The sequence below is a fragment of the Haemorhous mexicanus genome, chromosome 4 (genome assembly GCF_027477595.1).
Source record: "Haemorhous mexicanus isolate bHaeMex1 chromosome 4, bHaeMex1.pri, whole genome shotgun sequence".
NCBI classification, from domain to species: Eukaryota; Metazoa; Chordata; class Aves; order Passeriformes; family Fringillidae; genus Haemorhous; species Haemorhous mexicanus.
Window position 1 is genome coordinate 58,405,067 of NC_082344.1, and position 26,160 is coordinate 58,431,226.

The window sequence follows — 26,160 nt, forward strand, 5'->3', positions numbered from 1 at the left end:
GTATGCCAGACAGCTCATGGCCTGTGTCTCCATTCTTTGTGAAATAAGATCTATAAAGTCTCGTTCAAAATTTAAAGTTCAAATTTCTAAACGTCTCACAACTGCAGATGAAGAAAACCAAGATCCTATATGGGGTACTTTCTATTCTCCCAAGAATGCAAGTATTGAAGTTGATATTGTAATGCCAGTGAACTGGAATTTCAGGTCTAGGTTCTGCTGTTCCAAAGCTGCTCCTGAAGCAAGGGCTTACAGGCACCTAACAAGCTGCAACAGCACGCCAGCTGCAGTTCTGTTGAACTCTAGCATAACCAAATGGCAGGAAAGACACTACAACATCAGCTGCCAAGCCACCTAGCAGCCCATGAAGACAATGTGGAAGGGATGTGTCATTGCCTCTGCATTCAGCACCACCAACAGTGTCCATCAATATAAAAGAGTGAGTGGGAGTTCACCTGCAAACTTGAAAAATTATTCCTAATTCGGTATATAGCTAAGGCTGGCAGAGTTGGGAGTAAAAGAAAAGGCCACAATGCACTGAATTTTCTGCACATTTTCCAGAGTTTAAATTGTACCCCCAAAGCACTGAACTATGGCTCTACTTTACATCCTAATTTGAATACAAACTCTGATACTACTCTTGAGCACAAGTAGTGACTCAAGGCCCCTGGAGCGATTGTCTTTGGTTTCTTCCACAGTTTTGGCAGACCTGTATGGATACCCTTTCAGGGGAAATATTAGTTTTATTATTAGATTAGAATGAATCATAATGGGTGAGGTTAAAGTGAGGTTTGCCTTTAAAATTATGGATTGTTCAGAAGATGTCTTCATCCTGCTAAATGTCTGAAGCCAGAATGGGATGTGTGTGTGGCAACCTCTCACTGGGTTTCTGCCAGGGAATGACTGCTAAGAATGGAGACAGACCTGGTGTAAGAACAGATGTGCCCACACATAACTGCATGAAAAGTGTCAGATCACCATTATGCAATAGCCAGAACTCAAAACTGTTAGGGAATGGCTCAGGATTTGCTCCACCATGAGCCACTGATGCTACAGTTAGTATTGACAGTACAATTACATTCAGTCTTGGGAGAAAAGAAATAGGTTTATTGCCAAATTAGCAAAAGCTAAATTAAGGACTGTTGTTTGACATTACATCAGCTTTATTGTGGGCTATATTTTGCCTGTGACAGTAGGTTACTATTAAAAGTATTTTAAAGGTTAGAAACAACATACATTTTGGCACAAAGACCTCCATTTACTGCTGTGTTCTGCAAAGCCCACCAAACTAATCTGGACATTCAAGTCACAAGGAATAGTTTAGTATTTAGAGGCTGCTGATAAAGTCACAGCTGGACTAGACAAAAGTTGGGTATAGAGATCTAATCATAGAGAGAAGAAGGGTTTGCTACATTTCCAAATTCTGTGAGGCCTATGAGGATATTGAAAGATAACCGCTCCAAATAAAAAAATCAAAAATTTATGAATTGCCACCTTACAGCTCAGTACAGAAATAAAATTAGGCCTAGAGCCATTTGTGATTGAAGAGTTCAGATTAATGTTCTCACAGGGCTCAAGATGTATGAGTGAATACATCCCACTATAATAGGTCATATTATTTTTTCTTAGAATTTTTCTGGCATGTATATCATAGTATGTTTCTGTAAAAAATTGTAAATATAGCACCAAGAAGAAAAACCTCACTGTTATGAATTTTTCTGTAGAAGTCCATAGTAAATCAACTGCAACAGAGCTGATGGAAAAATAAAGTCTCTCAGAAAAGGAAAAAGAATTCAGAATAAATTAAATCAACATATGTTAAATATGTCTCACAGTTTGATTACTGAGTTCATTTAACACATATTTCTGATCTCAACTTGGCTTTCTTCATTGCTTTGCAATTTTGTTTTACAAATTTTGTGCTTGACACTTTATGTAAGATGGGAATCACACTCCAAGACTTACAGTACTACCAGTGTAAATTGGGTATAGAAGCACAGAACAAAATGGTATATCTGGGTATATACTGATGCCCCAAGATGAAAATACATCCCACTTTCTTGGACAGAATTATGAAAAAGACTGAGCTGAGAATAACCTAGGGTACATACAACCGTCTGCTCTTCGGAACACATCCTTCCTAAATCTTATATACTCTGACAGATCCACTAAACAACTGTTTTCCAGTGACATCACTGGAAATATTTTCTTTCTTTTTTTTGGTAGATCTTTGCCTTTTTATTTTCATCTAGGTGTATATTCTGTTTACAAAATAGAAAATGAGATACTGAACTTTATATCACCTGTTAATAGTTTTGAATATTTAAATGGGAGCTATCCACTTGTCTATGACCTTCCAAGTTTAAAATAACCTTATTATGTGCTTGAGACTTAGTGTTGTTTGCACATATTCAGAACTGTGATTCTGAAATGAAATTTTCATGAATTTCACCACTCTTGTTTGTTTAAAGAGTAATTAAAATTCATTAAAGGCTCCTTAATATTATTTTCTTGCTTAAAACTTACTTTTTCATTCAAATTGAAGAAGGAAACTAATAAATAAAATGTCTATACACACAACATATATGATGTCTAGTCAAGGCAAACAGTTCAAATTTAACCAGTTGGAGGAAATATAATTGTCAAAGAGGCTTGAAAATTCAAATGGCTTATATATTTGCAGGCACTGGCTTTGTAGGCATAAACATTCATGCAATGAAGGTTTCAATTCACTATACAAAATAAAAAACAGCACTCTACAGAATGCATTATCAAATGTAAACAATCACATAGAAGACTAAGAGCCAAGCATGTGTCATGGTGTGTCAGTGCCTCAGTGCCAGCCTAGAAGAGGCCCTGGTGCCAAGGATGAAGGCACTAGATACAGCTCTGTCTGTACTAGTCAACACAAAAGAAGAGTATATCACAGTATATTATTTTTTTCAACTTGTTCTTCCTCAATGTCCACTGAAATTTAACCCTGTACAAGCCACAAATTTTAAAATTTGCATTTTCATGCTTATATTAATATAAATCGAAGTAAAGAAGTCTTAGCAAAAATTTTACATTGTACTTGTAACATGTCCAGAAACACTGAAATTCTTTCTAGAGCTGAGAATATACATTTGATTTATTTTCTTTGTTTGCATTTTCTGAAGCCCAGCAAACTGGTTGTGAATAGTTTACCTCATGTACTGAAATAACACTGGTTATTTGTAATTGAGCACAGAACTCAAATTTTGCTATTTCAGGTTTCAAACTGGAAATGAAATGTATGTCACAAAGAGGGAGAAATATTAAAAAGTGATGCTATTACTGATTTACTGCAGGTTGGGCTCTGAATAGGGTGTCTTAACTGTGACTCTTTTACTTGCCCATTTTTCATATGTGATTTTTCTTGGGGGAAAGAAAATGAAGGATTTACTATGAAATTCAATTATTATTTACCCTTAATATATGAATCCAAACTTATTCTGCATGCAGCATTTTCCTAATTATTTTGAACAGAGTTAGAACACTTTTTGGACTAAGATTACACAATTCCAATGTTCTAAAGGATTCAAAATATTTTTTTAAGAACCTCAATCCCCTTTTGCCTCATACATTCATGCATGCCACTGAAATATTCTAAATGGATTACTTTTTTTGAGATGCAGTAATTGCGGGTTAAGAAGCAGGTCTGCTTTTGAAGAAAGATGAACCAGAATTTCCTCTGTGATCCCTAGATTCTCAGAAAAATATAGGAGACTATGCTCTTAATTTTTCTCTGGAAATATTGCAATATTGAATGGATAGAAAAGATGAAAAACATAGTGCAAAAAAGACCTATGTCTTATCATTATGAAATTATTTCTGGAATTTTAAAAAAATGTTTAGTTAAAGAAAAAGTCAAAAAGTACTTTGCTCGAGTGCAAAACCACCTATGGCTCACCCATAAAGTCATGGATGAACCCCAAAATCTCCTTAATGATTAAAAAAACTGATTAAAAATTTATAACTCTTTTTCTCCCTATGCATGCAGCTTGCACTGGTGATTACTCCTAGCTTTTGATACAGTGAAAGTCCTGTGGTGGTTCTTTGAATCCTTGTTTGTTTGCTTCTGCGTCCCAAGCTATTCCTCATATCCTAAGGGGAAGAATATTTAATGACATTCTGGTTAAGACAAATGTAAAAAGGCACAATTTATTCATACCAGATAGAATAGATAAGAGAGTGACAAATTTTATAAAGACTCAGATGACTAAACAAAAGGGAAAAAATCACATTTATTTGATCATGTCAAGATTACCTCATAAAAATATTTCTCTCAAACAGCTGATTTGGCACCTGCTTCTTACAAGATGGCAGTCACAATTCCATGCTTCATGCTACCTTTCTATTTGGAGATTCTGATAAAAGCACCCATCCATGAGAAATAATGTCCTTTCTTTCATAGAACACTTTTCAGGACTGAGCCCTCTGGGACTACCCTCAGATATTCATCGTGTACAAGCCTGTTAACTCAGTTAACCTGTTCTCCATTCAGTTTTCTGGGAGTTCAGGCAGTTTTAATGTCTTGTCCCAAAGCTGATTTTATCCATTTTTTTTCCAGGAGTTACTCTGGCTGCACTTAGATATGTATCTGTTTTCTTCAGGTATAGAAATGATACTGTCTAGACTTCATCAACTGTCCTATGATTTACTGAACAATCCACTGATGCAATAGAGGTTAAAACTCTTTCTGAAAGAGTCCAGAATGCATCTCCAGTTCCATGAATTTAGTTAAGATAAATTAAGGACTTCAGCTAGCCAAGGCCAATGTCAGCTTCCTCATTAAGAGGTTTTTGGAAGTGAGATAGAAACAAGGGCTTTAATTGCTTTTCCCATAGGAGCCTTGTTTAGCCAGCAGCTCTGCAGCTTGATCCTGAGCCACACCACAGCTGGAATGTTTGCACCTGAACCTGCTACTTTACCTCCCTGACCCAGACCTGCACATGGCTTCCTGATGTGACAGTGACTCATCACAATAGACTGGCTGAATTACCACTGGCCTCAGACTGGCCCTGATACCTCTTTCCAGGTCTAAGTCTGACCCTGACTTTCCTTGTTCAGCATGCTGACACCTTGCAGGTGAGCCAACTACTCCAGCTGCCTTGCTGCCATCCTTGCTTCCTTTGGGGCACAGCCTTCCCTGGGAGTCCCTGCAAGCCCCTCCCTACAGTGACTGAACAGCATGTTTTGCTGTGGATAGTGTTAGGACATTCTTGCCCACATGAATCTCTGAACTATTACCTTTCATAGAAACTTCAGATGCAAGTGGTTCAACACTACTTCTTAACTAAGACCAGGCTTTGGCTCTCCATCTTTGTGGTTTCAGTGTGTTTGAAATGACTGCTTCTCCATGCTTTCCCTATAACCACAAGCAGTGCTGTGCTCTCCATCCCATCCTCTAAGCACCAGCTGGGGCTTGGTCCCCAAATGTCTGTGCATCTGGACCCCAGCTCCTTCAACATGGCAGCCTTACTCCCTGTCAGACACACATAGATAAGCATGTCCTGTACCTTTAGGTATGAGAGTATGTATTATTCCTTGTAATACAGCAACTGGCATTAAGTTTATCCCAGTTTTCCATATCTGAACATTTTAAACAGACAAAAGAGAGATGTTACAGGCCATGTTCACAAGAAGATGTTAGTCTAGATTTGCATCTAACCTCAGAGATGTACATAATGCTATTCATGTTAGCCTGAGGACAGCATGGCACAGGAGTAGAGAGAAGTACAATGACACAGTAGGGAATAGCATAGATTAAAATAGCAAATGAGGGAAGAATTTTCAAAAATTATGGAACTAGCAAAATACATAAAAATAAGAATGCTAGAAATATAAGTCATTTTCATGAAGGAAAATTATATTAACCCAGAAAAGCTTGATAACAGTTACCACCAATATCTGGAAGAGCTGCAAGGGGACAGTTTAATAATTTATTATTGCAAAGCAGAGTTCAGCTTCTCAGTCCTCTCTGCAGTGAGTGCTAGTGTGCTTCATCAAGTTCAAGGATGAAGGATGGATTGCAATTTCAGATTTTACATGAAGTCCTCTAGTAACTTCTCTTTCTAATTTAACTGTTTATAAAATATAAAATGCTTAAATTAACTTGACTTTTGACTAACTGTGCACACTTAAGAGACAGTAAAATGAAATTTTAAAAATGTATGTACATGAGAAGGCTAAATAGGAAGAGATAGTATTATATCCTACCTTGTAACAACTCCGTCATAGGTCCTAACAATTGCTACAGAAAAATCTGTATTTTCCCACCTTTTATTCCTTCTATATTTTAACAATATTTCCCAAAATTTCTCTGTCCTACTTTTTTCCCTAAAGCAGCTTTATGGAGCTGAGGCCAAGATCTGTGTCTCTATTCCTGGTCTCCTACATACACTTAAATACATGCCTATAAATGAGTGAAGAAATCTACTTATTCAAGGATCAAATCCGTGCTGCCAATTCAGAGTTCAAATAAAGTCACTGATGAATCAGACACTGATTTTCTACCCTGACTTCTAGAGAAAGACTACAATTTCCTGCTGCAAACCACTTTATGGGTCCTTGGATACATCTATGAACATTTCTCAGAGGAATTCTCTTTGCTTTCAGGAGTTTTTTTTCTTCAAATTAAATATATCTTAAAGAGATTTGCAGGCCTCAGCTGTATAAGCAGCTAAAAATTCTACTTTATATTTATATTTAGACAATTCCTATTTTAATGCCTTTCTGATGGAAATTCACCCTCATGTCTCTCAAGGAAACTTAAATTTTAAGAAATAAATGTTTCTTGGTTCATTAAAGTTGAGCAGGAAGGATTTTCACTGATTTTTTTTTTCCTCAAGAAGTTATATATAAATGACTTGGGGATGGTTTGGACTAGAGGTCCCTAGAGGATTTTCTTGCCAAAGAGCAGCTCCTCAAGGACATCACATTAGAACTGCCTACCTGTGTGCAAAATATCTGTCACTTTTAATGATAGGGGATCACAAAAGGGCATTATGCCAGTCATATATTTCCTGAAAAAACTTGCATACTGTGTGCATCACCAGGTTTTATGGCATGCACTCAGGACATTGCAATTCCTTTTCTGACTGCTGGCAGCTCTACGTCTGCTGCTGGATTGGGGAGACCCTAAGCATGGGAGAGACCTGGCCTTAGGCCATCTCAGTATCCTCAAACCTTCGCAGGCAATAAAATAGGAAACAGGGATATTGCTTATCTGCACAGCATAGGAAGGAAGTTGTAGTTAAATGCACTTCTTCTGCTCTCAAGTAGCATGCAGTACCATTTAAAATCTGATTTGGAATGGCAGATTCCTTTTGTCTTCCAAAGGCAAAAAAATATGATGAACAAAAGATATGCGTAGTCTCAGTCTAATTACCAGGACATAAGCTATGTATGGTTTTTGTCTGGATGGTTCTTCAAAACAAAGCTGAAAAATGAAAAAAGCTGAAATAGTAGGAATAGCTCTTTGAAGATTACTTTTATATATGCCTCAGAAGAAATATAGAATGGAAGATAAATAAAAATAACTCACTGCAACACAGTATAAAATCTGACACTTCAAAACAGTAGGTTCTTTTATCCCCAGGGAGATAAACAGAAGAGTTGAAAACTACATTAAGGATACTTTACGGTATAGTCTTAACATCTAGGAAAGAAGTTTGGCTGTCTGCCACCACCTTCTGAATTAGACAAGCAACTTAGAGCAAGAAAATTCATGCTTATTCAGCAGCACTTTAGGGATGTTCTTCTTTAATATTTTAGCTTGCAATGAAAGTTTTCTTCAAGATGTTAATAAAGTCAGATGTGATTTTAAAACTTTTGAGTAGAAAACAAAATTGATGTATAGTTTCTTTTCAGTTTAGACTAGTTTCTTATTTCCTGTATACCACGTCTTGTTTCTCAGGTTCTACCTTTCAGGTTTCGAATGTGAATTCCAAACACATTTCAGCCTAAATTTCTACAGATTTTATGAAAATTCTCATTTGGTGACTGGATAAGACATACATAAAATATTTCCTTTGAGGTAAAGGCTTTAGCATGATTGTACTGCACTACTATTCTTGTTATTATTTTGGTTATTATTCTTGTTGTTGTATGATAATAAATGCATGAGCATATGTAAAAGAAAGATGTTATAATCTCCACAGCAACTGAAAATATTAAAGCTTCTTCAGTGTAGGTGAATGCAAATAGAAAGTACAGAATCAATTAAACAAAAGTTGAAAATTTGCATTGCTCATGAAAAGACTTGTATATATGTAAATTTCTTTAGAACTACATTTTCAGGTTTTTTCAGGTTTTTTCCATTTTTATATGAATTCATAAATTGCATTATGAGATTTGCAAATCGATGCAGAAGCAAGAAGGTAAAGTGGAGGTTATGTCTTCACACGAGTTACACAAATGTTGGCTCTGTGGAATAGGAGAATTTAAAAAACCTTTAAACAAGCTGGCCCAGGAACCACAACTTGTGCAAACACAGGGTCCCAGAACACACTGCAGGTTTACTTGCTCTCACTCCCTCTGTATGCCACTGTAAATTAGGAGTCATGACAGAAACTGAATGAGCATAAAATTTGTATGCAAACAACAAACCCAAACACATCCACCATGATCCATGAAGAATTTTAGAGCCTTTGAAATGGCTACCATCCAAGTAAAATTTACAAGCAAAGTAACCCAGGCCTTTTATCCTCATTCCCTACCATAAGGCTTTATCCAGTCATGACAAAGGACACGAGCACTCTCACTAATTTGCTCTTCCATGTTACAAACAAAGGATGTGAGATAATAGCAAATGACTGCTCCCACCATGTTAGCATTCTCCTATGAAAGAGGGGTTGATTAGTGTTGGTGCCTGTAATTACCCAAAGAGGGAAGAGACTTCAGTAAGCAATATGCCTTTCTTGTTCAAATACCATACTCCACACCCTACGGCGTAATGGATGTCTGTAAGAATGTCTGCTTATTTAAAACATCTTTTTTCTTTTGTTGTTCCTATCTTTTTCTCTTTTTTGTGTGTGTGGTGGATAGTGATCCATTTTATCCATCTGCAGGTGTTTTTTTTAATGGGTTTATTGCTATTGCAAGGACAGAGCTGAGTGGGCTGCAGCATAATTGCAGATGGGAAGCACACTGTGAAAAAGCTGATGTTTTAAATGTCAAGTCAATTTTTAAGGGGAAAATGGCCCAGAAAAAATATAGATCTATGATTTAGGGACACTATTTTTAAACAGCTGATTGCTGGTAACTGAAATAATGTTCTAACTTCAAGCAATTATGAAGTATTCCTATGATTTTGAAATTCAAATTGGTACCTTTTAAGGGAGAGTCAACTTTTATTTTAATATTGCCAGATGAATGACTTAAGAAACTATGAAAAGTATTTCAGTAAATAATAATTTTAATGGAATTATATTTTATTTAATTTCATTAAACCTTGTAAAAAGCTTTATTTACTTTCTTCATACTTACATACCAATTTAGATTACTTGGTTCTACTTTGTAAGAATTTTAAAGTTGAATTTGAGCTGTAAACAGATAAAAACAGGTAAATTCTTAACACAGTTTTAAGTTTTCCCACCTGTGTTAGTTAAATGTAATTATTGTTTTTCCCACTGCATACACTATTTTTTTTTAAATCTTTTTGTCAGGTTTTTCAAGATTTTTTTAATTGGACCTTATTTACCACATATTATCCAAAACTGCATTTCATATAAAAGTAATTAATCTGTAATGTTTTTATAAAAATTTTTTTAAAAACTACTATAATAACATCAAAACACTTCCTAGATGTACAAATATCTTTCCACAAGACCCTTGAAATTAGGTTGAACTAGTTTTTCCCTTTCTTGTGTTTTTAAGTAGAGATGTAAACCAAAATTAAAAAAATTATTGTTAGTTTTGTTTTTCAAGCATGCAAAAGAATGAACTTGGTTTTTATCTCTCTAAGCATTTTATTACATTAAGATACATTCGAAGCACAAGTTCAGTTAATTTAAAATGAAATGAAAGTACCAAGAAATTCTGAAAATATGGCTTCAAGTTGCTTCTCCATGGTAGAGGAAAAGCACTGCAAATATTGTCAGACAGAGCTTTGTTCAGAAGAGAATTATTAGACAGGAAAATAATATACATCTCCCTTGTTTTGGTTTTTCTTACTTTAATCCTAAGAACTTTACATCATTTTCTCTTTGATTTGAACATAATTCCTTAAAATTTCTGCAACCATAATCCCTGAATGTAGCATTGACCCTAAGTTTCTGGTCAGGTCATAAGTATCACTCTGCACGTATACAAGCAGGTGAATTTATATTATAGATTTTTTTTTTAAATTCTTAAAATCCTATATTTCACCTCTTTGATTTTTTTGTTTTGTTTTAATATATGGTAAAATTCACATTATAATTATTGAATTGCAAAATTTATTTACAGAAGTAGTTGTTGCTCCTGATTTCTATGGAAATGCATTTAAGATAGTGATATTTGAAACCATCTGTGGTTTCTAGACTTCATGTCTCTGATTTTGGACCAGTTGGATGCTCACATAGGCTTAGTTTATGCACATTTATGTACCATGAGACCCTGATGATAGAGCAGGAATGGCAGAAGAATACAATATTCCATTGTCAACTTCCTTGCTTGGGTTTGCTCTCCACTCCAGGCTGTCAGGAGCCACGGAGCCCCTCTGGGGGCAGGCTGGGCAGGCTTGTGGTGGATCTGGAAAGCAGCATCATACCCCATGCTGCATCAGAAACCCCAGGCTAGCAGCTGGGATGGATGTCCCAATGGGCTGGAATGGAAAAACTACTCTTGCATGGAACAATTTCTCCTATACCTTCTTTTCTTGTTCAAGAAGTTTCTCAATGTGTGTGCATTTATGCAACAGAAGTTGTTTTCAACCCTGTGCAGATGTTTTGTGTTCTGCTAAATAGCAGTTTTAAACACAAGGTACCAAGTTTGCCAACTGCAAAAGATCAGCTGGTCAGAAACAGAAAACAGATGTTGCACATGTTCTTAGAGCTGCTTTTAAATAATGATAACATGTACAAATAAGTTAGAGGAAATTTAGCTTGTGTCCATGCACTCTGGAATATTTAGGGGAATTAAAATATATACAATTAAAATCAGGAACAATTTAATAACATTTACTAGCTAAGTAGTAATTTCCTTTCCAAGTATCCCAAAGCATATTATGTATTTCTGTCTAGTAATGAAATCCTAGTATTTGTTAGATGAAATGTGGCATCTGATCCGCCATAGCCCAATAAACCAGTTTGCAAAAAAGAAGTGGAGAAAAGTTTCTTCCTTTGCAAGGTCAAAAGTTTGCAACTGTAGAATATAAAAGGAATATGTAAATTGGGATCTGGCCAGAACTAGAGCATAAACATTTCATTTCTACTGAAAAATTCCATAGAATCTCTTTCCTGGCTAGGAGTGGTCTCAGTGAAGTACCCTCAGTGTCCATTTGAATGATGCACTTAAAATGACAAGTGTCAAAAAAATGCATTGCAATGGGTAAAATATGATTTTTTTCTTTTAATGCAAGTATGAAAAATATTACAAAAGCACTTAATTTACTTTGATTTTATATCACAATATTTTATGCACAATAAGAAAAACCTGTCTACAGGTTCCTGGTGTTTCACTGATTCCTTTTAAAGTTATGTATATCTTTTGAAAGAGCTTTCATTTCAGAACGAAGAATTTCTTTGGAACCCAATGTATTTCTAAACAGTCTATGTCTTGAAACAATTTTGAAACAAGTGGAAAGCAATTCTGAAGGATATAACTTTACAGTCATTGCAAAAGAATTCATTGATTTCTCAGTTTTAAAAATCCTTTTTTATATTTATCCTTTTGTAAGGATATGTCATTTGAAGTATATTATTTCAGAACAGTTTTTTTCCACATTTATCCTTCACCAGTTTGAACTGGTAGAAGTTTAACAAGTTATTTTGAAGCATAGAGAATTAATTCTGGCATCTCTGCAGTTGTTATGAGATAGATAGTATTCAAAATATCACTTTCTATTACACTCCAGTTTTGAAGTTCATTTCTTTAAACTTGGTCTTTGAAAAAAGTAACAAACACTTCATATTTTACAGTGCGCTTTGGACGACAATGACACTGACATAGAATAACATCAAATTTCAAGTGGTTTTGTGTTTCATTTTTTTATGATTATCTGTAAATACTGCAAAGTTGCATACTACAATTTCCTATGTAAAACATGTAAATGATTACTATTTGTGAGAGGAACTCACAAATAAACTAGAAAACCTATTGCACATAAACTATAAAATTTAGAATTATGTAAGAGGTCAGATACATTTTGTCCAAAATCTTTTTCAAACTCTCCTTCTTTTGGCCTAGTTTGAATTTAATTTTAAAAAAAAAAGTGCTACCAATGTCATGAGAAAAAGAAAAATAAAACAGAACAAAAGCACTCTTGTTCTTCATTTACTAGTTTTTCTTTTTACTGATGTAGTTAAGGAAGAATACTATAATATTTCCATCAGCCAAATGTTCTGCAAGCCTAAAGGTCTTTCCTCCCTATGGCAGCAGAAGAAAAGGAACAGCTATGAGGCGCTGGTACTCAAAAATTCACAGCCAAATTTGTTTCTAAGGAAACTGTACTAAATAAAGTTTGACACTCTTTCATCAGGGCTACTGTATCAGTCTCTCCTGGGGAGACAAATTTAGTTTCGTATTTTTCATTCCATCAGGATGGTAATAGCAGCAGTTTAGAGCCATTTTAACATCCTCTCTATGTCACTTTTCACTGAGTTCTTAAAACTGCTTTGGGGATTATTTTTTCTTTGTCTACTGGTGGTTAATTTCCTTTAATCCCAAATCTTTCAACCCCTGAAATAAGACAGATGTACAGAATTAGCCTCTCTTTCTAAATTACTCTTTACACCTTCATATTCTGTCGCTATGTGTATTACACAAAAATAGTTTAACTTCCAGAAGCATACATTTCCACATTTCACACCCTTTATATATATGAAAGTGCTCAGAGCCTTACCCTTCTATAAGTGCAATTTCAGTGCACCAGGTATTGACACAATGAGTTCAGTTCATTTGCTCCTTGCTGACTTCTTGTTGACAGGAAGTCAACATCCATTTGAATTGCTTTAGAATATCCTGCCTGATGTCCATCTATGAGCCCAGAGTGGCACATATCTCCTGTAGGCTCTTTGTCAGATATGTCAGCCACATTTAAATCTCTCAGGTCATCTCAGATGGCACTAGACACCTTTGTTTACAAGGCAGAATCAAACACTGCACTCCAGCACATCATTTTTCTGTGAGACCTAGATAACTGTTTAAAGTTAAACACAGCTTGGGGGCACCTCTGAATAGGGAAGGTATCCCTGCACTGCTGGAGTCTGTTCAGTAAAACCTCTGATTTGTTCTCACACAAATGGTAAAATGAGCCTCAAAATAGCCACTTGAAACTTTTTCCAGGTAATACAACAAACATTGTACTCCTGAATCTACAATGCAGCAACAAAATATACAAACCACAGGTCAGAAAAAGCATTCAAAAATAAGAAATGGGATTGCATGATGTAATAAACAGGAGTACACTATGCAGAAATGGTGACTGGTTCTGCTCATTACAAAATGACAGTACAAGTAAGTAGATAGGTATTCTGCTTTTAGAAGTTCTCTCATTTTCTGTAATTGCTTAGAGAGTGGTGCTCTCTATTGTTTTTCTTTCGGCACTTTTGTTGGGGTGTTTTTGGTTCTTTCTTTTTTTAAATTTTTTTGGGGGGTTTTGGTTTGGGGTGGTTTTTTTTTTGGTTTTTGGTTTTTTGGGGTTTTATTTTAGTTTTGGGGTGGTTTGTTTGGTTTTGGTTTTGGTTTTTTTTTTTGTTGTTGTTTGTTGTTGTTGCTTTTTGTTGCTTTTTGCTTTTTCTTTTTTAATTCATTGCTTTACTCCCCTGATGGTGGAGCAGGCTTGAAGGAAAAAAACCTTCAAGTGTATTTCACTCACACTTTGTCTTCAAAGAACTATTTATTCCTGTACACATGTTGGTCTCACTTTGTAGTGCAGAAATGTCAATAATTTTCAGTGAGAATGGGGCGAAACCGCCTCAGAATTTCTAACTTTGCTAATGCAGACTTGTAAAGGTCTACACATGAGCAGCAGCACTAAATACTTGGTATGCTGATGACCTAAATATATTTGATTTACACCAGCAGTTAGAAACTCCTGCTCCTTTGTTCTGCAGAAAAACTTTCAAGGAGTTCCTGTTGACATTTTCACCAGGCAGTCCAAATGAGTCAGAAACACAGAAGAAAATTAAATAAAAATACAGGAAAAAAAGAAAGAGAGAATATTTTCCTCTGTAGATAATTTACAAAAAGTGCATGTTTAGGCTTCTTGGAAGGTTAGCTCAAGCAATAAAAAGATAATGCCTTGCATAAACTGATTCTTGTCTAAAAAATTTAGATGGGCAGCATATTTATGCAGAAGTTTAAGTCATACTATATTTTAAATGGGAAAACTGAAGCCTAAAAATTAAAATCAGAGTCCAGCTTTATCAAATGAGTCTGTAGTAGGATCCTGCTGACTCTGCTCCACAGTAAGGGGCCAGTGAGTGACAGGCTGTTTGGTACTTCTCTGCTAGCCAGAATTGAACCATGACATAGAACAACAGGTGCTTTTTAAAGCTACACATATAGACTATAGCCATACATATAGAACAGCTGCATTTCAGGGCAGTTTTGCTCACTCAGTGTCCTACAGTATCCTGTATAACATGTTTTGTTTGTTCCTCCAAATGAGAAAGCTTCAGAATTTTAGTGCAGTAATTTGCTATTTCATCATTTCTAGGAGATTTAAATGTTCTGAAGAACAGACGAAAGCTTTCTATTCATTTGCCCTTTTGGCACGATTTTATGGTATTTCTAATATTTGCACTAGGCTACATCAGACAAATCACTGTGCTTGTCTAATTATCACCTTTAGGATTTTAATTTTGTTTTCCCCAGATGTCCTAGGAAAACTGTTTAGCTTATTAAGTACTGCAGTAAGAGCTTCACAGACTTCATCCTTACAAAAGAGAAAAAAGATGTGAAGCATTTATGTAATTATGTTATTCTCAAAAATAAAAAGCAACCACTGATTTAAAATTATTGCAGTTTTTTTTTTCTCAGATTCCTACTCTGACATGTGCCTGTAATTCAGTTATTAATTACACATATGATTAATACATCATTTTGTTAGATTTCCTGTTTGCTTTTCTCCATTGTTTCCTTCCTTTCTCTTTATTTCCATTTCATAAACATTCTCCTTGATTTTTTTTCTTTTTGCTATGTTTCATTTAGAAACTTCTTTTTCCCATTTTCTCTATTTACTTATGTTCTTGTCTTACTGTTTCATTCTCATGGTACAAAGCATCCTGACATAAACAAGCCTTGTTTGTTAGCTGGGATCTAACTTCTTGTTAGTTGGGGTCTACTTTTCATGTTGTCTCCCACAGGATTTGCACTGGAACAGAGGAAAGGTTTGAGGAGGAAGGAATGACAGAGAGAAACTACCATGAACTGACCATAATCCCCTCTTCCTGCTCCACCTGATTCCTTGCTGCAAAGACTGTCAGGGCAGTGGCAACAGTAAGGGTGGAGAACAGGAGACTGGGGTGAAGGACTGGAGATGAGACTGGGAAAAGGGAGAGAACAGGAAAAGACTTAATGTTTCTCTTTTTGTTTCCCATTACCCAAATCTAGAACTAAATATTTATTTTAACTGACAATAAATATAGTCAATTTTCCTGAAGCCAATTCTGCTCTTCCTGCAATGCTAAGTTGTAATAGATCTCCCCATTTTGTCCCAGCCCCTGAGATTCCTGCTCTCCCTGTTTTCTCCACTATTACTGTCTTCTTCCCCAGAGGTGGGTGGAGGGCAGGTGGATGGGACCTTGGCTGTTGGCCAAAACTGAGCAACCACACCAAACCATATCAAGGTGTGCATAAGGTTTTTTTTGCACCCTTCAGAAGAAATCTTACAAACATTCATCTCAGTTACAATCTTCAAACTCAAGGGTTATCCCTTACCATCTCTGAAAAAAAATGGTGGAAATACCTCTACTGTAAATGTTTGACCTTAAACCAGATAGGAACTGATCAAAATTCAAAATTTTATTTATTTCAACTTCTTATTCTTTTTGTCCTTTCTGCCTTCTTCCTTTCCTGCCACAGCCTCTTATCATTTAGCTTTTTTCTCCTATTCTCTCTCCTCATTTTCCTGTGTCTTCAGTATCATAAAGGAATTAATTTTTACCCTCATGTACTATAATGGTCAATACTTTAGCCATATGTACAATAAATTGCATTTTTTAGCAATGTGTGTCACTGAATTTCCATTAGGGTTACTGAATCTATGATATTAAGGAGCAACTAAGATTTGGTCCAGAATTCCTCATGGTACTTAATGGAGCCATTCTCTTTTTATATAATCAACTGATAAATTAAATTATTGTGTTCAGACTGAGGGCCTCTGATTAGTAAATACCCACTTGTTTGGTTGTTTTTATTATCTCCTTATGCAATTTAATAAAATCAATGTTATTTGTTTTGTCATGTCTAGGTTATTGCAGCTAACTTAAGGTATAGTTCTTTAGATAATTTTAAAGTCATAACAAAAAATGAAAACTAACTTTTGCTGATGACCATAGTCGATCTTTTTCTTTCCATTTTTTCCTCGTGATATATGCTGCACCATATGAAATTATTCATTTCTACTATTACCATAGCAAATACAAGCAAATGTAACATGTATTTACATAGAACATCAGATGCTCTTTTGCAGATTACTGAAACAGATGACATTTTACTGTCAATGACATGACCTGAATTGGCTGTGTCATTGCACAAACAGTATGGTTTGAGCATGCATTGGCATAATGTACTGGCAATTCTCAGAACAGCAGTATTCATAAACCCCAATTAGTGATGACAATGCCAAATAATCATAAATCTTGATGAAGATTGGGAGACAATGATTTGTGTTCTAACAGCCGTATGACAAAAAAATTACAATTAGTATTCATTGAATTCCATGAAAATGAGCCACAAATCTTTTGAAGAGCAATAAATCTATACAGAGGTGCCTGTCTCAGATGATTTGAAAGAAACACAGGGTCCTACAAAATGAAATTTGTCATGAATCCATCAAAGGAACATTTTCTAGGACTGTAATTATTCAGGATAGATTTTTGTAATAAAGATACGTTTATGTCCAATCATTTTTCTTTGTTCTTTCATGATTTTTGGTTTTCATTGTGTTATGTTTGTAACATGAATTTGTTTAGTCCTGAGATCTCACTATAGAAAATGTAAGCAGATACCTCTAAGGAGTAATAAACTGAAACACAGTTGGCATAAACACATTTGGTACTGACACACAAATGAGTAGTGTGTGGGCAGCAGTTTAAACACCAGCTTGCAAAGCAAAATGGCAGTATAACAGAGCAGGAAGGTGATCATCTTTCTCCATATGGCTCTGCTGAGACCACGCATACAACCCTGAATGCTGAAACTTCCTGGGTGTTTTAGTATGAGGGTGATACAGACTAATTGTGTCTCTATTCTGAGACACATTCATTGATGTAACAACAGGTATTCTGGAAGCTTTCATGAGATATGCTCTTCTTTATTTCTGTCACTGACATTCCACAGTATTATTCTTGTGCTTGGTTTCTGAGTGGTTATTTTTAATATTCCACTGAAGAATATATAATGAACATGTGTCTAAACAGTTCAAGCATTGTTTTCTTTTAGAAATTAACAAATTATTTTAGGAAATATGTTTTAATTAAAATAAGATCAAAAATAAGAGAAATTTAGGGAGAGCAATTTTCCTGTAGCATTCTTTACTTTCAGAGTTCCAGAGCTGGGTGTAGTATGTAATTAAGTAATTTTGAGGTTTTTTGACCTAGCTACATTTGCTGTAAGCTTTCTTCCTAATGTAAGGTTATTAAAAAGGAAGAGTGAACTAAGCCTTGTTCTGTTTTTTTCTGTTCTGATCTACTTGTATGTTATCCTAGTATAATTTAGTTTCTATTCCTTTCTCAGGCCAAGAGTATATATGGTCACCACTTTAGAATCTTATCAACTCCTTGCTGACCCTGGCTTTGTGCCAGGGTGCTTTGTACCATGAGAACAAAATAAGAAGCCACACTTCTAGGTAACTTATAATAATAATATTATTAAAGATAATTAAAGTAATGGTGTTGATATTATAGCGTTATCTAAACAACTAGTGAAATAAATTAGGCTTCTGTATTTTAGCTTTCACTTGAAATATTTTTACTAGAGTCTAGTCACTTAACCAGGTAGAATGGATCTGTACTTCTACCTGGAAGTATAATTTCCTGTTGTGTTCGGACATATTTCAGTCTAGCACTCATCTCATCATTCATTCCTGTTCTTTTTGGTACTTCACACTATTACTAACAATTCATTGACTTAGAATGGTTGGCTTTTTTGGGGTTATTTGGGGATTTTGTTTTGGTTTGGGTTTTGGTTTTGTTTGGCTTTTGTTTTTTGTTTCTGTTTTTGTTTTGTTTTGGGCTTTTTTTATGAGGAATATTTACTTTTAGAAATAATGGTCTCCCTATAAAATATGTGAGTCTTTGTCTTTTCTAGTAGTAAGTAAATCATTATCATCATCATGATTTATCATCAAAGTCTCTTAATTTGCCTTGTCCTTATAAACCTATTATTAAGAAATAAATTAAAAGTTGAGGGATCCCTCTTAAGTGTTAGCAGAAAATATAAAAAAGAAAAGCTGCTGTTTGCAAATGGAACACACTGGTAACACCTGTCTCAACCATCCAGTGTTGTGCAAATCTACCATGTGGATGAAGTGATGCCAGCATGTTTCTTGGAGGACATTGACTCAGGGCACAGATTTATGTAAATTAATCCTGTACTTGATCAGTCAATATCAAGATCCAAAGAAAAACTCTCCAAAGACCTAGGCTACGCAAATAACTTGTTCAACTTTTATGAAAATTTTATTAGAAAAGAAGTACTAAATTAGAAAAAGTCATTATATAGTGCAATGACATAATTTGACACGGATGTAAGCAAGTGGTAGCAGGTTTCCACAATTCATTACCCCTTGGACTAGACCAGATCATAATCTAGTTACTAAGTATAAAGTTCAATGCTTTTGAAAATGACATTGTAGAAACATTGAAGTACCACATAATTCATAAGTTCAAATTTATGACTAAGATATCTTTTGGTTATGCCAGAGGTTTTTCTACATCTGCCCTGACACAAAGGCACAAGTGCACACAAGGTCAATGTTGTAGTACAAGACTCCCTGAAGGATTTCCATTGTATAATTGTATAATGTACACAGGGCAAGAAGACATCCACATGCTAGATATTTGTAAAATTAGGTTGACCCATGCAACATGGAAAGAACTCTAAAATTCTGTTATGGCAAATCAAAACTCTGGGGTGAGATAGAAAGGTAGAATCGTGTGCAGCACCAGCAGCTTTGTAACACAGTGGTCATCCTTGTGAGTCTGCTTACTGCCAAAACACAGTTCCCCAAACATAAAACAAATTAAACACAGACACAAACACAAACACAATTAAATTATCTCAGGCTATGAGTGACCCAGGCAAGTCCTGAAACCTGCACTGCCACATCAATACAAGTTGATGGATTTCTGTTAGCAAGTCATACATACCAAGTTAAACACAGAACAGTATTTAAGCAAGACAGAGAATAATCAAATAGATTCTTCACTGAGGTTGTAGTTAATCACTGGAGCAGGCTTCCCAGGGAAGTGGTCAAGCCTGTCAGTGTTCAAGCAGAGCCTGGACTATGCTCTTTGTCATATGATTTAATTTTAAGTAGTCCTGCAAGGAGCAGGGAGTTCCTTGATGATGCCAATGAGTCACTTCCAACTTCAGATAGTCGATAAATCTATGAAAATAATTTTATTAGAAAATTGGAAATTTTTACTGTTCCATTCAATATTTAAGCTCTTCATTGGGAAGTAAATCTTTCAGGTTCAGACTCCAGATAGAGCAGATAATTTTTAAGTAACACTATTTGACATCATTCCTTTTCTTTCGTCTTCTATGAAGTAAAGCTGAGTACCTCTTCCTTTGTAACCTACCATCCTGTTCCTGCTTAGGGGTGCTCAGACAATTTTCTTTTTGACAGAATATTGTTTTTCCTTAGGTAACATTTCACATTAGAAGCTCTTTAGCTTTGCTCCCTGTCATTTGTCTGCATTTTGTTCATTTGGAATAGATATTTACTTCAGTTGGTTATAGTGGGTTTGCATGATTTTTGAAAGTGCAGCAGCAGCTAGACTTGCTACACTTAGACAAAAATATAACAAGTAACACCAAAATGAATATGTTGGTTTTTGTCAGTATCTCCAGTACAGCATATATTTGATTCTACCTACAATGTGCTTACCTGAGGATTAGAGGCAGGAAAGCAAAAAAATTTGAAATATTACTCATGGTTATGCTTTAGATGGTGATGCAGTGATTACAATATTGGGCAACCAGCCAAAACACTATGTTCCCTTTCTTGGTCAGGTATTTTATGATAAATATATTCCAGTTAATTCAATATAACTTTTTTCCTATAAATCTGAGGGTTTATGTCTACACTACCAGTAAGTGCAGCAACATCAAAGATGTCTAATTTTTAATTTGGTAATTGTTGCAAGAGAAGTAAACTAAATTATCGAGAACTGATCGGAAGGATCTCTACAGTACATAAATTACTGGAATATTAAAAAAAATATTACTTTTGTTTCTTATCTGTTCTACATCATTCTTTTTAAACCTATTATTATTTCATCATGTGATTTTGGTGTCTTCTGCATTAATAGAAATAATAAGTAACAACAGCACAGAAAGGATCCAAAAATTAGCTGGTGGTTTTCATCATTTTGAAGGCCAGATACACTTTGTAAGACATAAAATTTCATCCTGTGATTTCCATGGTATTTCTGAGATTTAAAGCCTGACTTCAAACACTTCAAATAGTATCTTTTAAAAGAGACGTATATTTTGAATTAAACATTTTGAGTAAGACCAAGCCCATCATGCAAGAATTGTTCCAGCAACTAATTCTGTGTGCTAAAATGTTTTACTTTATTTGGTAAATCTGTCTAACCATAGCTCTTAAACTGGATTTTTTTCTGTTGCATTTATGTATCATCATAATATGAATGGGTTGTGATTAGACATTATTAAATTTCCATTAATGAATTAAATAAACTAAATATCTCAAGCTTCCCAGAATTCATGTGTTTGGATAGTTCCTTTTTTTTTGCATCCCCATTTTCCACATTCTCTATGAAGTCTGGGGCACAATGCACTATTCCATTAACGGCCTTACTAGAATGAGTAAAGCAGAGGTTTTGCTATTTGACATTAGCGTAAATGTTACTAATTTCCTGCTCTAGCTATTATTTTTCTGTTCAGATTTTAAAGTACCTCAAAATTTCATAATGGTATTGAAGTGAAAACTCACATTCAGTTATTGCTCTCCTTGATGCATCTTGCCATTCCATGATCTCATTCTTTTTTTTTTTTCTTTAATCCCAGCAGCAATTTGTCTTTTCTCCAATTATTTCAGTTTATTGAATGGTGCTGATTGTTTCACTAGCCCTTAATGATTGATCTGTTCACATTGTTATGCTTCATTTCACTATTTACTCAGTGAGACAAACAACTCCTTAATATATAGGTGGGCTTAGTTCCTGCTCAAGGTGAAGGAACAGGATGCTCTCTCAGTTCTGAAAAGGGTGGTTTTGGAATATACTGACAGACAATGGAGATGTTGTTTATTCTAGAACTGAAGAATATTCTCCTTTGGATATAGGCAGGCATAAGTGACCCTAATATATTGAAGGCAAGCATGGAATTAGACATTTTCAATTTTATGTCATCTCTCCTACAGCTATCATTTTAAATTTTTTTCTTTAAAAATCACATAAGTTGAAAAATTTACTAGAATTTTTTTAATAGCAAAACTCATTGTATTCACAAGCTGATGTGGAAGTATCATCCTTATGAAGTATTTATGGATATGTTTTATTTATAGAATGCTCTGACAGTTATATCATGCAGAGCACTGAAAAAATGGCAAGTAATTTTTATATTTTATAAAAATGTAGCCCTTAAGAAAAAGTCATTATGCCTTTCTAAAATTGATAAAGGACATAATAAACTCTAGCATCTGCTCATTTTCTAAAAGAAACATCAATTCATCTCAATATTATCTATTTGTACAAGTGAGAAATATGCATGTGGAGGACACAAGACAATCCTAACTACATTGAACAGATGCTTCATACTTTAGAGCTTTAAATTATGTATGATGCATGAATGTTTCTTTTCATTAATGTGCAAATTGGGACTGAAATTTTGCACAAGTTTTGTGTGTCCTGCCTCCCAAGGAATATGGCCAATTAAAATGTGGGGGTTTTTATCCATATTTAAAAAAAAAATGCATTGGATACTGTTCATTAGCATGCCAGTGCTTTCAGCAGATCACACTTTCCCACACAGCAGATACTTTTAATGTGGCCATTCCTAATTTCTGTCTGCAATGTTGCTGCCTACTCACTTATAACCTCGGGCAAGATTTAGTTTTCTAGAGCATCAACATCAAGTACCCTTCCTTCCTCCAATTTTAAAATCTAAGCCCATTAAAGATCTGTTCTTTAGCAGGAAAAAAGAGAAATAACAAAAAAAAAAACAAAAAAAAAACCAAAGAAACAAAACCAAGGAGAAAACCCCTCCACACTAATTTTGTTAAAAGCAGTTCTTCTGAACAATATTCACAAAGGATGATAAAATTTCATCCTGTGGTCTTGAACTCATTTAGGTCAGTGTTAACAGCATCTGTCAGTAACAGATCATTCACACCTGCAGTTGCTATCATGTAAGTAATTAAAAAATGACAAGAGGTCCAATTATGAAGTTATCATGCATATTTTCAGCTAATAGAACATTTCAGCATGTAGGCAGATTTTTTTTAAATGATTAAATATTTAGTTTGTGAAAGGAAAAACAGTTACCAAAAGCCAGTTCTTATCAACAAGAAAACCTCTAACACAAGATTAACATTATTTCACAGCTCTTTACCATTGCAAATTTTTGTAAAATTTAGTAGCACCTCCATAAATTTCTAAAACATGTTGAAGGCATGCCTCATGGTGACAAGTTCTATTTTCACTGAAACAGAGGTTATGAAATGATAACTACTAAATAATTGTTGTTTTGGTGAGTGAATATTTTTCTCTTTTGTGGTGAAAGTTTAGTACATACCTACATCCAGTCATGTACTCACTTCTGGAAAATATCTTTGATGTAATGGCTGTTCTCTAACATAAGTTTTATTCTTAGGAAGATAAAATACAATAATTTTAATTTAAATTTAGTGCAAGCTGACAAAACTTGTTACAATATTTTAGTTATTTTAGACTTTAATCTTAATGATCTTGCCGAAAAATAATTATTAAATGCATTTTTTCTTAGCATCAGTAGTCCCCATAACAATATGTAATACCAATATATTTCAGGACTAGAATTCTAATTTGATTATTCCCATATGACTTTCATAGTCAATATACAGTATTTGGTTGTGAGATCTCAAAAGCTTACTGTCTAAAAAAAAAGAAATTATTCCTTCATCTCAAGAATTAAAGTATACTTTGAATAAGCAGAAATTAGAAGAGGAGAATATGTTTTTGAAATCTAATTCAAACCTGTTAAAATCAATAAAAGAACATCCCGTAATTCCATGTGCGTTTTCTCATGCCTCTGCTCTTTTTATGTCTAAGAAAATCTGAGTTTTGCCTGTGAAGATGTCACATTTAAGCAGTGTTTCCCATAGGACTGGCTGATGAGAAGTCAGAGATACTGATCTTGAGATTGCAGTGACACAGGAAAGGTCTCTGATTCCATTTAGGAAAGTTTGGGCAGCTCCTACTTCGTGAATCCTTCTCATCTGTTGAATGTTGGACACTGAAATACCAGGCATGGTCAATTCCTAGAAATTTTTCTGTGTACAACTCAGCACAATCATAGACACCAAAAGAGTTTTCTAGCAACACAGATGGGGATTTTTTTCCATCAATTGTTTACATATTTGCTTGAACAAAATATATGCTGACAGTTACTTAAATATTTGTTTAAATACAGAGGACATATACAAACCCATCTCATTCAAAAATCTCACTCCTCCAGGAATTTAATTTTTCTTCCTATGATTTCTCTTGGCTTGTATATGTATATGGGAGGGGATAAAGAATTTTATCTGTGAATTCATAAAATCTGGTGTCAGCTGGGATAGAGTTCATTTCCTTCACAGTGGCAGGTATGGGGCTATGTTTTGGATTTCTGCTGAACACAAACTATTTTTATGAAGTGTATCACCCAGAAAAAAAATTTGGCCTAAAAGAGTGTTTTTTAATACACAAACATTTTGTATAGGAAAAAAATTTTCTATACTAAAATTCAGAAAATCATTTCAGTTTTGAGCACAATTTACTTAATTTTTGGACTACACTAAAACTGAGCATTCATGCATGTTGGAAATGAAGATGGCAGGCATGGCAGCAGGATGAAGCACTGCACAGCATGCTTTCTCTAAAAGAGTATACAGAACTTACTTTGTGTAATCAGCAGTCCAGGATGTTCTGTAAAGGTCATGTAAGTACATGTGGACAAAAATTCCAAAATACAGTTATGAAAATGTGAAATTAGAAATAAGGCAGCAGGCTGATGGGCTTTAACTTGTCATATACGATAGCTGCAGCCAGCTAAGACTAAGCCATGTCATGCTGAAATTTCCTCTGAAAATAGCGCCTGTGTTTGCTCTAAATTCTTCACTAGTTGCTGGATGAACCATAAATACAATAGTAACAACATTTATTTTGGATGCAGGACTAAATGTTAACAAATTTTGATAGCAGACATAAACAAAATGTGTTCTTAGACTTTATATTGAAGACTTCAATAAGAAAGGGTTATAGGAGCTTTTCTTAAAAAGTAATAAAAAAATGGAGGTTGAAACATTGAATTGGACTTGAACCTATATCCAATACAAACATTCTAAAAATTGAGAAGGTGGGAAGATTTGTGGTTTTTTAAACCTCTTTTGCTTTCTGTATAGTGATCTGGGTATAACTTTCCTAAAAAGCTGACTGGAGCAGTCCAAGCAAATAAAAAGGAAGTCTGTGCTAGATTTGCCATTCCCAATGAAATTTGTAGTGGGCTGGGTACCTCAGCTCTTATTGCTGTAATGCTCTCTTTAGGTGAACTGTGAGCATGATGGAGAGCACTGATGGTCTCCAGTTCCAGACATTTTATGCATCTCAAATGTTGGGCAGAACCTGAATAAGAGTTCTTATGATCTAAATTTTAAAATTGATTGGAAATGAAAACATTCACAAAGTATTTTGGGACCTAACAACATATGTATTTAAACAGGACTGAGTCACTACATATTTCAGGCATATTCTTCAGATTTTTTTCTCATTAGGGCAGCTATATATTTGAGAAAGAAATACCTATTGATTAATTTGGCCCCCTTCACTGAGCCTTTATTTCTGGCCGTTGCTTTATAAGCCTGAAGCTAAATGGGTCTTTAAACCAACCTTTAATATTTTCTCTCCAGGGATTTGAATGACTTCTATTAAATACTAGCATCTACATCTTAATCTACAATTGCGTGTTCTGTATTTTTTTTCTAATAGTATATAATCTTTGAACTAATAAATCAATATTTTATTAAAATTTATTATATATCTTTAATCTCCAAAATTTGAGCAAATGTATGAGAAATTACTGGAGTTCATTTATAAAAGGAACATCTATGCAGGGCACTCAGCTATTGTTTTTAAGTACAGCTCCTCAGAAAGCACATTTTTTATAATAAATACTTTAATGATTTTATATATTTACACTAGTGTCATGAGATTTTAAGGTTAGGAAGTGCACAAAGAGTTTATAAAATGTTTGGGGAGGAAATTCTAATACACAGATTCCCCAAATACTGTAAGAAACTGTTGTGGAAAGATGAAATAAGAAAAACTTGCAATGAAAACATCT